At 40.2% G+C, this 13,515-nt stretch overlaps 1 pseudogene; it reads left to right on the top strand.

The window, feature by feature from the left end:
* The first annotated feature begins 804 nt into the window (after positions 1–804).
* Positions 805–11,090, top strand: LOC146610185 (uncharacterized; annotated as a pseudogene).
* Positions 11,091–13,515: the final 2,425 nt, after the last annotated feature.

Here is a 13,515-nt window from a genome sequence, read left to right as displayed (position 1 = left end):
CAGAGGTGTCATTTTGATATTTCTACACATGTACACATTATTAATCAACAACAGAATAGGATTAGCGGCACATCAAGTTTGTGCCTTAACTCGGTGTGCTTTAGCGGATAATGTACTGTGTCACATGCATTTTAGATTTTGAGTTCAAATGTCGAACGTGGTCTCTGTGCCGATGTGTTTTCATCTTGTTTGCTGTGAAATTAGCTTCCACTTTGGCATTTGTGCAGCTGTGGAAAATGGATTCCAAGTAAATCTGAGGTATTTCCTATAAATGAGATAACTGGTCTGTCTCCAAGCTCTAAACTGAAGTCAGACTATATGAATTCAAGTCAAAGTGTATGAGGATTCAAAGGCACGTGATTATTCACTGTGTCAGTGGTGAATAATGTCTTCCATCTAGGATAAGGGCTCAGGGGAGCCTCGCATGTAATGATGTGCACTGTTGTGTGGTATGTGTTTGCACTAATCTTTCTGCATTTGTCTGTGAGACCCTGGGGAACCAAATTTCTGGGTGTAAGAAGACCTAAAGCTGATCTGCCTCATTCTGCCTGACACTACAGCCAATCAAAACGTTTCCCTGAAAGCCCGAGTATTGTGTGCGTGCACGCACACGAACGCACACACATCACCAGCCGAGTGCCAGAACCCATTCATCAGGCCCTCATAGCCGGGCCCTGTCAACCTCCAGCCCCAGGCCTGCAGGCCTCAAGCCAGGGGCTCGAGTTCCGGGCTTCCCGCCAGTCTGTCATGGCGCTGGGCCACGGGCCAGCCTTCCATCAGCTTTGATGTGAGTTGGATAACCGAATGGCTGAAGAAGGGTGGCCTCTGAGAACAGGAGTTACACAGCACACGGAGCGGGTCAGTGAGCTGCCACAAGCATTCAGAATGTGTGTGCACATGCATGCACGTGCACTCTCTGGGGTTCAGATCTTTTTCTACTGAAGTTTCCATTGCATATGCTCCGTGTTACAAATTAAACCAACGCTTGAAACATTTTGTATTCTAATATGATTAAGTGGGCTTAACTGTTTGATTTGGAGACTTTATAGACATGTATCTAATTAACATCACAATAAATATACTTTTTTTATTACTCCATATTCAGACCTATAATTTTTCAGATTTTCATCACACTGGAGTCTGAAATATAGTATTTAATGGCGCTGGGAGCATGAGAGATAGATTACATTGAAGGGAAGCAAGAAAAAAGCTTGTTTTCAACCAGTGCACTAATGCAACCCTCACTCTCTCTCATAACACATACGTGCACGTACATGTGACCAGAAACTTCACAGTGACACCTGCATCCACATGTCACAAAAATCCAACTAAGACTTGCACAATGCTTGTGTTAGTTTAGTGCTCAACTTACAAAACATTCATGTTTCAAAAACAACAAACGCTGATAAGGACGTATGCGCTGATTGACATTCGATCCAAAAACTGGGAGCTTTGATCAAACTGGAACAAGCACGTTTTGCTAACCGCTGTCTGACCTTTGAACATTTTAAGGAGGAAATCACCAAAGCAGAGTCCCTTCATATCTCCTTCATAGCTTTTGTTTTTGGTCCCTCTCTGTCTCACGTCTGTCCTATTATCTTCTATTATCTCCAACTTTCTTTAAACTTTTTTAGCCTTTTAGCTGTTTATCAAAAGGAATGTTTCTCATTAAGCCCTCTGTCAGCTTGTTAAACAGAATCAGTTGGTGATGATGAGAGCGACGATCTTTCTCTGAGGTCAGCGAGGCTACGGAGGCTACTGGATCCACTGAGCACAATTAATTTCTCATAAAGTCAGTTCCTCTTTAGTTCATCTGAAAAACAAACTATCGTCAGACTTGAGAAATTCAAAATCTCCCTTACAGTGTTTATTCGTTTTATAATTACTGCTAAAATGTAGAAGCAGCGTTTTAGAAATGCTTTGGTCCTTTCCGAATCACACAAATAAACACGACACACAATACGTGGGACTGAGGTGACCTTTCCAAGCCCCCCCACCTCCACGAAGAGTCAGAGCCAATAGGAAATGTGAATGTTCCACAAGCAGTCCCTTACAGAAGGATATTCACCTTTAAAAGGTGTTAGGTTTATGGGATCTAGTGAGACTTTACCTGTATATCCAACTATTCCATTTTTCCATCTGCGCTGTGTTGATTCATTAACCACAAAGACCTCAGTGTAAAACCCCCGTTTAAACACCTTATTTCATTAAGTGCTTTTTAATGAGGGCACTAACTAGCCCAGGTGTCAGTCATCAGGAGAAGAGATGGCCAAAGCTGCTGGAAAATATGTCTTTCTGCGGTCTATAACATTTTTCTGTGATGGTAAAACTTATGATGAGTGCATGTGTCGATTCTAGTTCTTGCAAGTGCATCCTGTGTGACCTGTGCGGGGGAGTTTTTGCAGCGCCGTTCCTTAATAAATGAACTGGCAGCAACACGTTTCTCTCTGTTTCGTAATGCCACGACTGGGCCTCCGCTCTCATTTGCGGTAATAACACGGTCCATTTACTGTACTTATTTTCAACACAGCAAATTAATAAGTTTGTGTCGCTCTCAGATAGATTTCACAAATCTGGAAGCAAATGCTCCTCCTCAGTCTTAATCCTTGGCACTCTGCTTCAGTCAATGTGGCGCATCAGGTTTCCCCCGACTGTATGCTTTAAAGTATATCCATGACTGCACACCTGTATTTTATGATTGCAGCACTTTATAACATTTATCATCTATTTTAATTGTCTTTTCTCATATAACATAATCAGCTGCTTGCCCCTGATAGAGGCTAGGATTACTAGCAGGATTACTATTGCAACAACACATTAATTAAGTTAATTATTTATTAATAACATTCTTATTCTAATCTTTATGTCAAGATTTGGGTGGCTTTTTGTTGTGGTGTGGGAGAGTGTGCAAAGGTGCTTCTGACTGATTACTGCTGGTGGCCAAGGACCCACCAGGTCTCTTAAATCTGACACTCAACACTTCTATGATATGCTTCATTAATAAGAGCATTAAAGAAAATGACTTCATCTGCAGAAACAGTAGTTCATCAGTCATTGTCTGTGAGCTTCCTTTGTTATTTCCTCTACTTTTACTCCGTAATTCAGCAATCTGTCGCTTTTTTCTGTCCTTGTCATTGTTGCCTTTAAAATAAACTTCTCCTGCTGTCTAAGGTGAAACTCATAAATCTGTTGAAGCTCCTCAAAGTAAGGATGAAGTCAGTAAAATCACGTCTCTGAGCATTTTCTGTACTGATTGTGTACATCAGTATCAGACAATGTTCATCTTGTAGCCTCCACGCCTACCTTCAAAAGAGTATTCCTGCATTCATGCTCGGTTTCTTGCAGTTGGCGTTGCGTCTTTCTTGGGTGTCTAGCAGATCCCCAGAGTCTTAGATGTCAATGTAAAGTTATCAATACACAGACGGGGTGAAGATGGAAAAGGAAGCTCAGTAACAGCTGTGCTATGCTTTGACCAAAACTGGGCAGAGCTGCGCTGATGTCTGAGCAACCCCAGGGGCCCACTTTAGTGTAATCCACAAAGGCTTAGCAGGCTGACAGCATCACTCAGCTACTGGCTCTGACCTGGCACTCAGCTCCCTGTGGGGCACACACATCCACACACATGTAAAAAAGAAAGAGAAAGATGCCATGGAAAACCATAAAGAAGAAAGTCTGTCTTAGACGTGCTTGTAAACATGTCTCATTGTGTAAAGTACTGCACATACTCGGAGAGGAAGCCATAACCCAAAGATGCGACGACAGTGAAAGTGCACGTGACCTCTGAAGCTGTGATATACAGAAAGACAGACCCAACAGAGAGCAGCTGATCAAATGTCACCTTTCTCATGAACGTTCTGTAAAATCAACTCAGATTTCTTTTATAAAGAAAAATAATAATTTGGTAAAGTGGTCATTTAATACAGAATAACATACTGTAGCCTGTTACTGTCATATGAACGTGTTTCCACATCTGTGAGCAATAAAGCAAGATTACCTGCAGTGTGCTTGAATACTGTGCACACACACACACACACACACACACACACACACACACACACACACACACACACAAGCAGCTAGTCTGCTGTGTTTACCTTTCCAATTATAATTACCTGCTGGGATGTCCTCTATTAATTCTGCTTTGCAACTGTATGAGCTATAACAGTGGTGAATATCGCACATGACAATCAGTGCTAAATGAGTAGCCATGGTAACCAGGTCGACCCAATGAGACGAACTCAGCTCTGACATTAAGGTTATTAGAGGGAGAAAATTGATATCGAGCTAATAATAACTCATTATCTCCCCTTTTCTCTCTCGCAGTCACATATACACACAGAAACCTCGGTCGTGGACATTGACAAATTGTGACCTCTATGTATAACCTTCCTATTTTCAGCCAGTTCTGCCCCATTGAAACAACTTGCGGTGCGAGTGGTTTCTTGGGGGGGACACTAGGATAGAACTGGCAGCGAGGGAAGGGAGAGCCGCTGCTGTGGAGCCGACTCGCCTCTCTGATCCAGTCCAGACTGTTTGCGACGTCACAGTGTGGTGCCCTGCCCTCTTTCTCTAAAACACACAACCACAATCTCAAATAGCTCTAAATGTAGCTCTGCGGAGTGCTCTTATTTTGGCCTGGTTGTTGTTTTACACCAAAAACCGGGAAATGGAACAAGCTTCACTTTCTTTGGAGAGATGAGCTTTGCCAGATGTTTGCGCTGACAGCAGGTTTTTTTTTTAGGCTTGTAGTAATGAGAATTTTTTTGTGCATCTCTAAGTTTTTTCTGCAGTGACAGTTTGATGTGAGCCACGATTTGATGTTGTCACATGAATAGAGGTTAATACGTAGCCCGCTACCTAATTCACCCGGCTATGGTGCAGCATGGTGACAAAAGACTGCGGTCAAGTGAGCCCTCACTTACGAAGTCACAGTCAAGCTAGCCGCCCCGCCAGCCGCACCTAAACTGTGGTTGCACTACTCTTACGCATATTACGGTATAGGTGCCGACTGGCTTAGAAACGAAGTGTTTTCTGTCCTGACACTATTTTACTTCACAATCCACTCCCAGTTTTGGTTTATCTCCACTTTTCCCCCCTGTGATCCACAGCCCAAATTACTGTATGATTCAGAGAAAATTAACAATAAAATTTGCCCAATTTACTCTACTGTACTTTTAATATTCTCATCTTTGAGCTCAGATTACAGGAAAACTGTAAGAGGTGACACAGATATTTCACTGGATTCGGACTCTAGGCCGTTGCCACTCTGCACCCTGTGATCCACAGCCAAATATACTGTACGGTTTTTGAGAAAATTGATAGTAAACTTTGCACAATTTACTCTACTGTACTCTATATATTCTAGTCTTTGAGCTCAGATTACAGGAAAACTATAAGAGGTGACACAGATATCTCACTGGATTATGACTCTGGGTGACCCCCACTCTTCACCCTGTGATCCACAGCCAAATTTACTGTACGGATTTCCAGAAAATTGATAGTAAACTTAACACAATTTACTCTACTATACTCTATATATTCTCATCTTTAACCTCAGATTACAGGAAAACTGTAAGAGGTGACACAGATATTTCACTGGATTATGCCTCTGGGTGACCCCCACTCTGCACCCTGTCATCCACAGCCAAAATTACTGTACGGTTTTTGAGAAAATTGATAGTAAAATCTTCCCATTTTGCTTTACTGTACTCTACATATTGACATCTTTGAGCTCCGATTACAGGAAAACTGTAAGAGGTGACGCAGATATCTCACTGGATTATGACTCTAGGCTGTCGCCACTCTTCACCCTGTGATCCACAGCCAAAATTACTGTACGGTTTCTGAGATTGCTGTGTTGACAGAGTATGATAAAGGCTAAGAAAATATACTGCCTAAAATAATATCAAATTTATACAACAAATTACAAAATTGCCACATCTGCTGTTATTGCCATGTGTTAGAGCATTATTTAGTCATAGAAAATACATATCATTGAAATATCATCAGTAAAAGAAATACTCCCACTATGTAAGACATGTTTTTAAATTCAGTTAATAAATATTGTATCAAGTCCATACAGATGTTTAAAGACATAATGCAAAGCATGTTTGTTTCTTATTGCTTACAAATGTGTTTGCCTTTAACATAATTTACATTTCATTTATACAGTTTCACAGATGAAACAATAAAAGAGGTTTCCTGAACTGTTCTTCATGGCCCAAATTTTGAATCCTTTTGAGGGTGATGCATTATCCAAGAAAGTGGGAAATTTGTTCATTGATCTCTGACCCTCGCTGACTATGACGCCTCCTAATTCTGCTTCCAGCCTTGCTGATAAATTTGTTCTTCCTTTTGGCATCCCTGTCACTGATGCTGTCACCAGTTGTACACAGCATCTCTGTTTGTCCACCAGTCTAATCTGTAATTCAGGTGAACCCAGAATTACATGTATCTTTGTAATGTTTCAAAAAATATACACTATATGTTGATGGGCATTGTCACACTTTTCTTTCCTTTATAAGTAAGAATCTCTATGGTTTTAATGACAATTCATATACAGATTGTGGAGGACATTTAATTCAACACTCAAAAAAGTTCCTCATCTGCAGACTATAGTACAATTTCAGCCCACCGTTAATAAACCCATCCAATGCAGGGTTATCAGAGAAATTATGCAAATGTTATGTTTTTATGTACTGGTAATCTATTTATCATTTATCATGATTCCTGCTCTGATGATTACTTTCTTCTACTTCTGTAATTTTAATAGATGAAGGATCTTGAACATTAAGCTCCAAACAGGATGAGTGAGGAAGACCACAGAGGAGAATCATGGCTGTAGTAAAAGAATACATGCAGCTGGGTTTTTTTCATGGTGGAGGAGCAACTTCTGATACTATCTTAAAGAAAAAACACATCAAATTGAAGAGTAAAAATAATGACAACAATATGTCTACATTTTTTTTATTAATTCCTTAAAGTAAATGCAGTCTTGTCATGGTCAGAGTTGCCCACTCATATTTAACTAATTCAAATACAATTACTGCATATCAATGCTTATGTTCTAATAAAAGGCATTGTTTAATACTTCTTCCATGACAACCCAAATAAATCAATGAGAGGGAAACGGGAAGATTAGTAATCAGGCAAGGTTTACTGTTCATTTACCATGCCCTGATAACAGTAAGCTTAACAAAAGAAAAATGTTGGGGACGAGAACCGGGCGGCTGAGCCAGATCAAAGACATTACTAAAACAAAAAGACGCCAACAGCTTCCCTAAAGTGGAAATAAAATAATATGCAAAACAAAAGGCCTGTGTACCTGCTTGACACATACAGTGGGGCAAAAAAGTATTTAGTCAGCCACCGATTGTGCAAGTTCCCCCACCTAAAATGATGACAGAGGTCAGTAATTTGCACCAGAGGTACACTTCAACTGTGAGAGACAGAATGTGAAAAAAAAATCCATGAATCCACATGGTAGGATTTGTAAAGAATTTATTCGTAAATCAGGGTGGAAAATAAGTATTTGGTCAATAACAAAAATACAACTCAATACTTTGTAACATAACCTTTGTTGGCAATAACAGAGGTCAAACGTTTACTATAGGTCTTTACCAGGTTTGCACACACAGTAGCTGGTATTTTGGCCCATTCCTCCGAGCAACACGGACTTTCAACTCCCGCCACAGATTTTCTATGGGGTTGAGGTCTGGAGACTGGCTAGGCCACTCCAGGACTTTCAAATGCTTCTTACGGAGCCACTCCTTTGTTGCCCGGGCGGTGTGTTTTGGATCATTGTCATGTTGGAAGACCCAGCCTCGTTTCATCTTCAAAGTTCTCACTGATGGAAGGAGGTTTTGGCTCAAAATCTCACGATACATGGCCCCATTCATTCTGTCCTTAACACGGATCAGTCGTCCTGTCCCCTTGGCAGAAAAACAGCCCCATAGCATGATGTTTCCACCCCCATGCTTCACAGTAGGTATGGTGTTCTTGGGATGCAACTCAGTATTCTTCTTCCTCCAAACACGACGAGTTGAGTTTATACCAAAAAGTTCTACTTTGGTTTCATCTGACCACATGACATTCTCCCAATCCTCTGCTGTATCATCCATGTGCTCTCTGGCAAACTTCAGACGGGCCTGGACATGCACTGGCTTCAGCAGCGGAACACGTCTGGCACTGCGGGATTTGATTCCCTGCCGTTGTAGTGTGTTACTGATGGTGACCTTTGTTACTTTGGTCCCAGCTCTCTGCAGGTCATTCACCAGGTCCCCCCGTGTGGTTCTGGGATCTTTGCTCACCGTTCTCATGATCATTTTGACCCCACGGGATGAGATCTTGCGTGGAGCCCCAGATCGAGGGAGATTATCAGTGGTCTTGTATGTCTTCCATTTTCTGATGATTGCTCCCACAGTTGATTTTTTCACACCAAGCTGCTTGCCTATTGTAGATTCACTCTTCCCAGTCTGGTGCAGGTCTACAATACTTTTCCTGGTGTCCTTCGAAAGCTCTTTGGTCTTGGCCATGGCGGAGTTTGGAGTCTGACTGTTTGAGGCTGTGGACAGGTGTCTTTTATACAGATGATGAGTTCAAACAGGTGCCATTCATACAGGTAACGAGTGGGGGACAGAAAAGCTTCTTACAGAAGACGTTACAGGTCTGTGAGAGCCAGAGATTTTCCTTGTTTGAGGTGACCAAATACTTATTTTCCACCCTGATTTACGAATAAATTCTTTACAAATCCTACCATGTGAATTCATGGATTTTTTTTTCACATTCTGTCTCTCACAGTTGAAGTGTACCTCTGGTGCAAATTACTGACCTCTGTCATCATTTTAAGTGGGGGAACTTGCACAATCGGTGGCTGACTAAATACTTATTTGAGTTAGATTTAAAACCGTTGTAATTGATTACAATGAATGTTCTCATAAGAAGAATTATTTGAATTTAGTTACTATTGTCTTGTTGAAACACAGGTCGCATATTTGTGGAAACAACAGGAAACGGAAGTTGTTGTTTCTGTGGTCCCATCTCAGATTAGAGGTAACAACTTTGTCATACGTCACAGTGAGTTCCTGACCCTTAGACCACACAGCTGGCTTGTTGGAGAGGTATGTAAACTAGTTATTTAAAAAAAAAAAAGTACTGCATAAGGTTAACGTTAAAGCTGGGGCAGGACATTAGTTTTTCCCTACACATTCAGTAAGTACTACTTTAGATCGACATTCCAGGCATATCCTCATGACTGAATACTGAGTATACGTAAGTAAAAAAAATCTTTATTAAAGATTGTATTCCAAAACTTTATCATGTTTACAAAGTAATAAAAGGTTATTTATTATACTCCTCAGGTCATTGAAAGTATCCTGCACCACTGGGCCATTCGGCTAAATCAGGGGAATAATATCTACATTATGAACCACTACACGAGCGGTGTGATCCTCTATGGAGAGAGAGAACTAATCAGGAGACAAAGCTTGTCCAAGGTAAAAAAAAGTTTTTATATATTCTAGAATTAATTTTTTAAAAGTTAATTAATGTCTCGAAATGGAAAAGGTATTGTTGCAAATTTGTAATTAATTCCTAATATGTCACAGGTGAACTTTGACAACTACAGAGCCGTTTTATCCTTTGTGAACATTGGAAATATACACTGGAAGTTTCTGGTTAGTATGAGCAGCATTTCTGTGAAAACAGTTTGTTTCAATAACACATTATTGAAAATTTATGTACTTTTTAAATTTATATATCTATCGCAGTACATAAATGCAGATGACAGCTGTCTGTATTTGGTCGATCCTTCAAGAAACTCTTTGGAGCAGGAAGAGTCTGACCGTGCAGCCAAAAGATTCCGGTAATTATGCGTTATTACATGTACATAATAACATGAAGTATTAGAAAAGTGACAGGAGGACTTAGGAGGTCTTTTTCTAAAGGTGAATGTATGGTTGTAGATTAAAGTTTAATAAAATCTGTGGTTATCAGTTCTTTAAAGAATTTAAAAAAAATAATTCAAAATTACACACATATGTAATTTTAAATAATAAAAAAACCACTGACAGTGTTTAAGCAGTGATACATTTGAGACAGTTAACATTTGTAGATTTAAAAGAACATGTTAATAATTTTGATACTTCATCTAACATAATGTAGAGCACAGGGCTTTCTGACACACCATTAAAAACAGTGATATGTACTATATGTGTCTTTTTCTGTGTGACTTTTATCTTTCATTATTATATAAATGTGATGTATGTTATGTTCACAAAGTGAATACTTCAAAATGAGGAGGACATGCTACAACAAAACAGACTGGGTGAATGTGAGACTTCGAGGAGGAGTACTGACACATCCATTTCAACGGGATGGTTCTAGCTGAGGAGTAATGGTCGTCATGGTATGGTACCACATTAACGCAATAATATTTTTCTGTGAAATTAGATAAGAAGATGGGGTGGGGGAAGTTAAAATAATCTTAAAAGGTTAAATTGTGTAAACAGGAAGTGTAACATTTGCAGATGTTTTCATTTAATTGTTTTTGGGGTTTTTCATTTCAGATGGTCATAGAAGTAATGGAAGCATTCCCAAATAAACCAGAAATGACATTTTTGACGACAAAAAAAGAGATGGCCCAGGCACGAAGGACATTTGCACAGACAATACTTGAGGCCTCCGGTGTGTAATATCTTCTTCAAATGGACATATTTATTTGTGTCAAACTGATGAACACTAACATATATATTAAATATGTTATGTTTTAGTATTTGACAGTGACAACAACTGTGCCATGTGTGCAACGGTGAAACCACCTAATCCAGGACCCTCCATCACTGACTGGGTATAGTATTTTTAAAAATTGTTTTATGTTATCTACAACAAAGTATTTGACTCTGTGTCTTAAAGATTGTAATTGATTAAAACATAGAATTATTTACGTAATGTGTTTATGAAAGTTCATTTGTTTTTGTTTACAGATCCAATGTGATAACCGCTGGTTCCATTCTGAATGCCTGGACATGACAAATGAACAGCTCAGCAGTGCTCAGAAGACAGAGTGGAAGTGTGTGCTTTGTGTAACCTAATTCCACATGCGGTGAAAGCTACTTGAATAATCTGCTTATAGTTGTTATTGGTGTTTTGAGGAACACATGTGTAAAACACAATGTGTATAACATTCTTGCTTTGTGCACGTACCTCAAGTATTTCCTTTTTGATTTTTTGGGTTGATTTGTGTGATGACAGATAATGAATAACAATATATCTAAACTGTGTAGTAGTAATATGAGAAATCAGTAATCTGAGAAATATAATTTCTCACCCTGACCGGTTGAGGCAGATGGCCGCCCCTCCCTGAGCCTGGTTCTGCCGGTGGTTTCTTCCTGTTAAAAGGGAGTTTTTCCTTCCCACTGTTGCTCATAGGGGGTCATATGATGTATTATTGTAAGGTTTAACTTATTACGTAAGTGCCTTAAGGTGACTATTGTTGTGATTAAGCACTGAATAAATAATGTCTAAAACTAAAGTTGCTACTTGAGGTGGTGTGTGAATGACATTTTGAAAAATTTAAATTGTGTGTGGAAAGAAATTTCTTGTAGTTAAGCAAATACTTCAATGAACTCATTTTGTTTGGTAATGGAATAGGATTTAATTTTATCAGAAATCCATACAGTAATTGTTGCTGTGGATGACAGGGTGCAGAGTGGGGGTCACCCAGAGTCATAATCCAGTGAGATATCTGCGTCACCTCTTATAGTTTTCCTGTAATCTGAGCTCAAAGATGAGAATATTAAAAGTACAGTAGAGTAAATTGTGTTAAGTTTACTATCAATTTTCTGGAAATCCGTACAGTAATTTGGGCTGTGGATCACAGGGGGGAAAGTGGAGATAAACCAAAACTGGGAGTGGATTGTGAAGTAAAATAGTGTCAGGACAGAAAACACTTCGTTTCTAAGCCAGTCGGCACCTATACCGTAATATGCGTAAGAGTAGTGCAACCACAGTTTCGGTGCGGCTGGCGGGGCGGCTAGCTTGACTGTGACTTCGTAAGTGAGGGCTCGCTTGACCGCAGTTGACAAAAGGGGGTTTGTAGGGGGGTGAGACCAGAGCTGAAACTGAGGTTTTGTTTCACAGATGGTAAAATGTGGTGTAAATATATTACATCAATATGCGTAGCCTGGTATATTGCAGTCATAGAAGAACATTTGTTCAGCCTTTTCCACTGCAGGAACAGAATCAACAAAGTAGTCTATGAATGCACAAAGATGCGGTCAGCAGATCTGGCTTCAGCACGGGGGAGTTTGTCTTATATCAACCAGCTGCTTTGTTTTAAGAAAACACAACTTGTCATGTAATCGTCGTGAAGAACCTCCGAGGAATTTTAATGCAGCGGAAGAAGAAACGAGTAAAACCACTGGATGAGCTGGAGAACCTCAGTTTTTATCCAGCCTGGTCTATTCATCATCGTAATTATCACCTTTGCATGAATACAAAAACACACGCATGCACGCAACTGCAACCGAGCATTAAACGCACGATAAATGCTTGAGTTATGCGCGCATTTCAACATTTCTAAAATATGAAACCGTCAATGTTTCTTTTGAGGGAAAAATCTGTAAACATGTTTGTTTATTTTTTGCAAGATTAAAGGGAGGAAAATATGAGAGCAATGTGAGATATACTTAAGACACGCTATTGTGAGGGTTTGGATCATCTAAATATGCCATGTGAAGCTACAAAGAGCTCCTGCAATGAGTGCTTAATTGTGTGTGCAAAACCCAAATCGCACCTTATCACCCTGTGACCACAACTGAGGGGGGAGGGGGGGGGGGGGGGGGGGGGGTGACTGTGTTGTTCTGCATTGAACTGATATGTAAATATTTATGTAGTCACCCGCATTAACTGTCATTCTACCAGAAAAGGGGGCAGGTTGAGAGAGGGCTGCCAAAATCAGACGAATCAAATGTTTGAACACTTGGAAGATCTGCTCCTCTTCGTCTGAGCGTATCCGTTAAGTTGTACCTGCGCAGGCAGCTGCACACCTGGATTTCTGTTTACACTCCAGCTAGAAGAGTCCTGCTGGTATGACGTCAGCCACTCATGCTGCAGAAACCTCGTCCAGGATGACCTGGCCTTCATGTACATATGAAACCCAGAGTTGAAGGGTGATTTCATAGCCTTGTAAACCATCTGTTGACAGACGTTTCAAAAATGTAAAACCTCCCTGCTTGGCTTGATTTCCTTGGAGCCTTTTTTTTTTCTTTTAGATTTTACAGTCTCGCTCTTCAAACGCTGACCTTCTATCTTTCCCTCTTGCCTTTGACCTGTGTGACACCCATCGTGAACTCAATGTGAGCACTTTTCATGATTTAGCAGTGTTTGCTCAGATGGGTGCACATGCAACTGTGCAGGCATACACACCGGGCTAACTGACAAGGTCACATATGGGATGTGCTCCTAAACTCTGTATCATTTTACAAGTGTAAATATTAGTCAATGTCAGGAGCGTTT

Source organism: Diplotaxodon limnothrissa, linkage group LG20 (assembly GCF_057381915.1).
Source record: "Diplotaxodon limnothrissa isolate DT_005_m linkage group LG20, D_limnothrissa_male_GT1.1, whole genome shotgun sequence".
NCBI classification, from domain to species: domain Eukaryota; kingdom Metazoa; phylum Chordata; class Actinopteri; order Cichliformes; family Cichlidae; genus Diplotaxodon; species Diplotaxodon limnothrissa.
The sequence above is the reverse complement of the archived record's forward strand: the minus strand, read 5'-3'. Positions and strand labels throughout refer to the sequence as shown.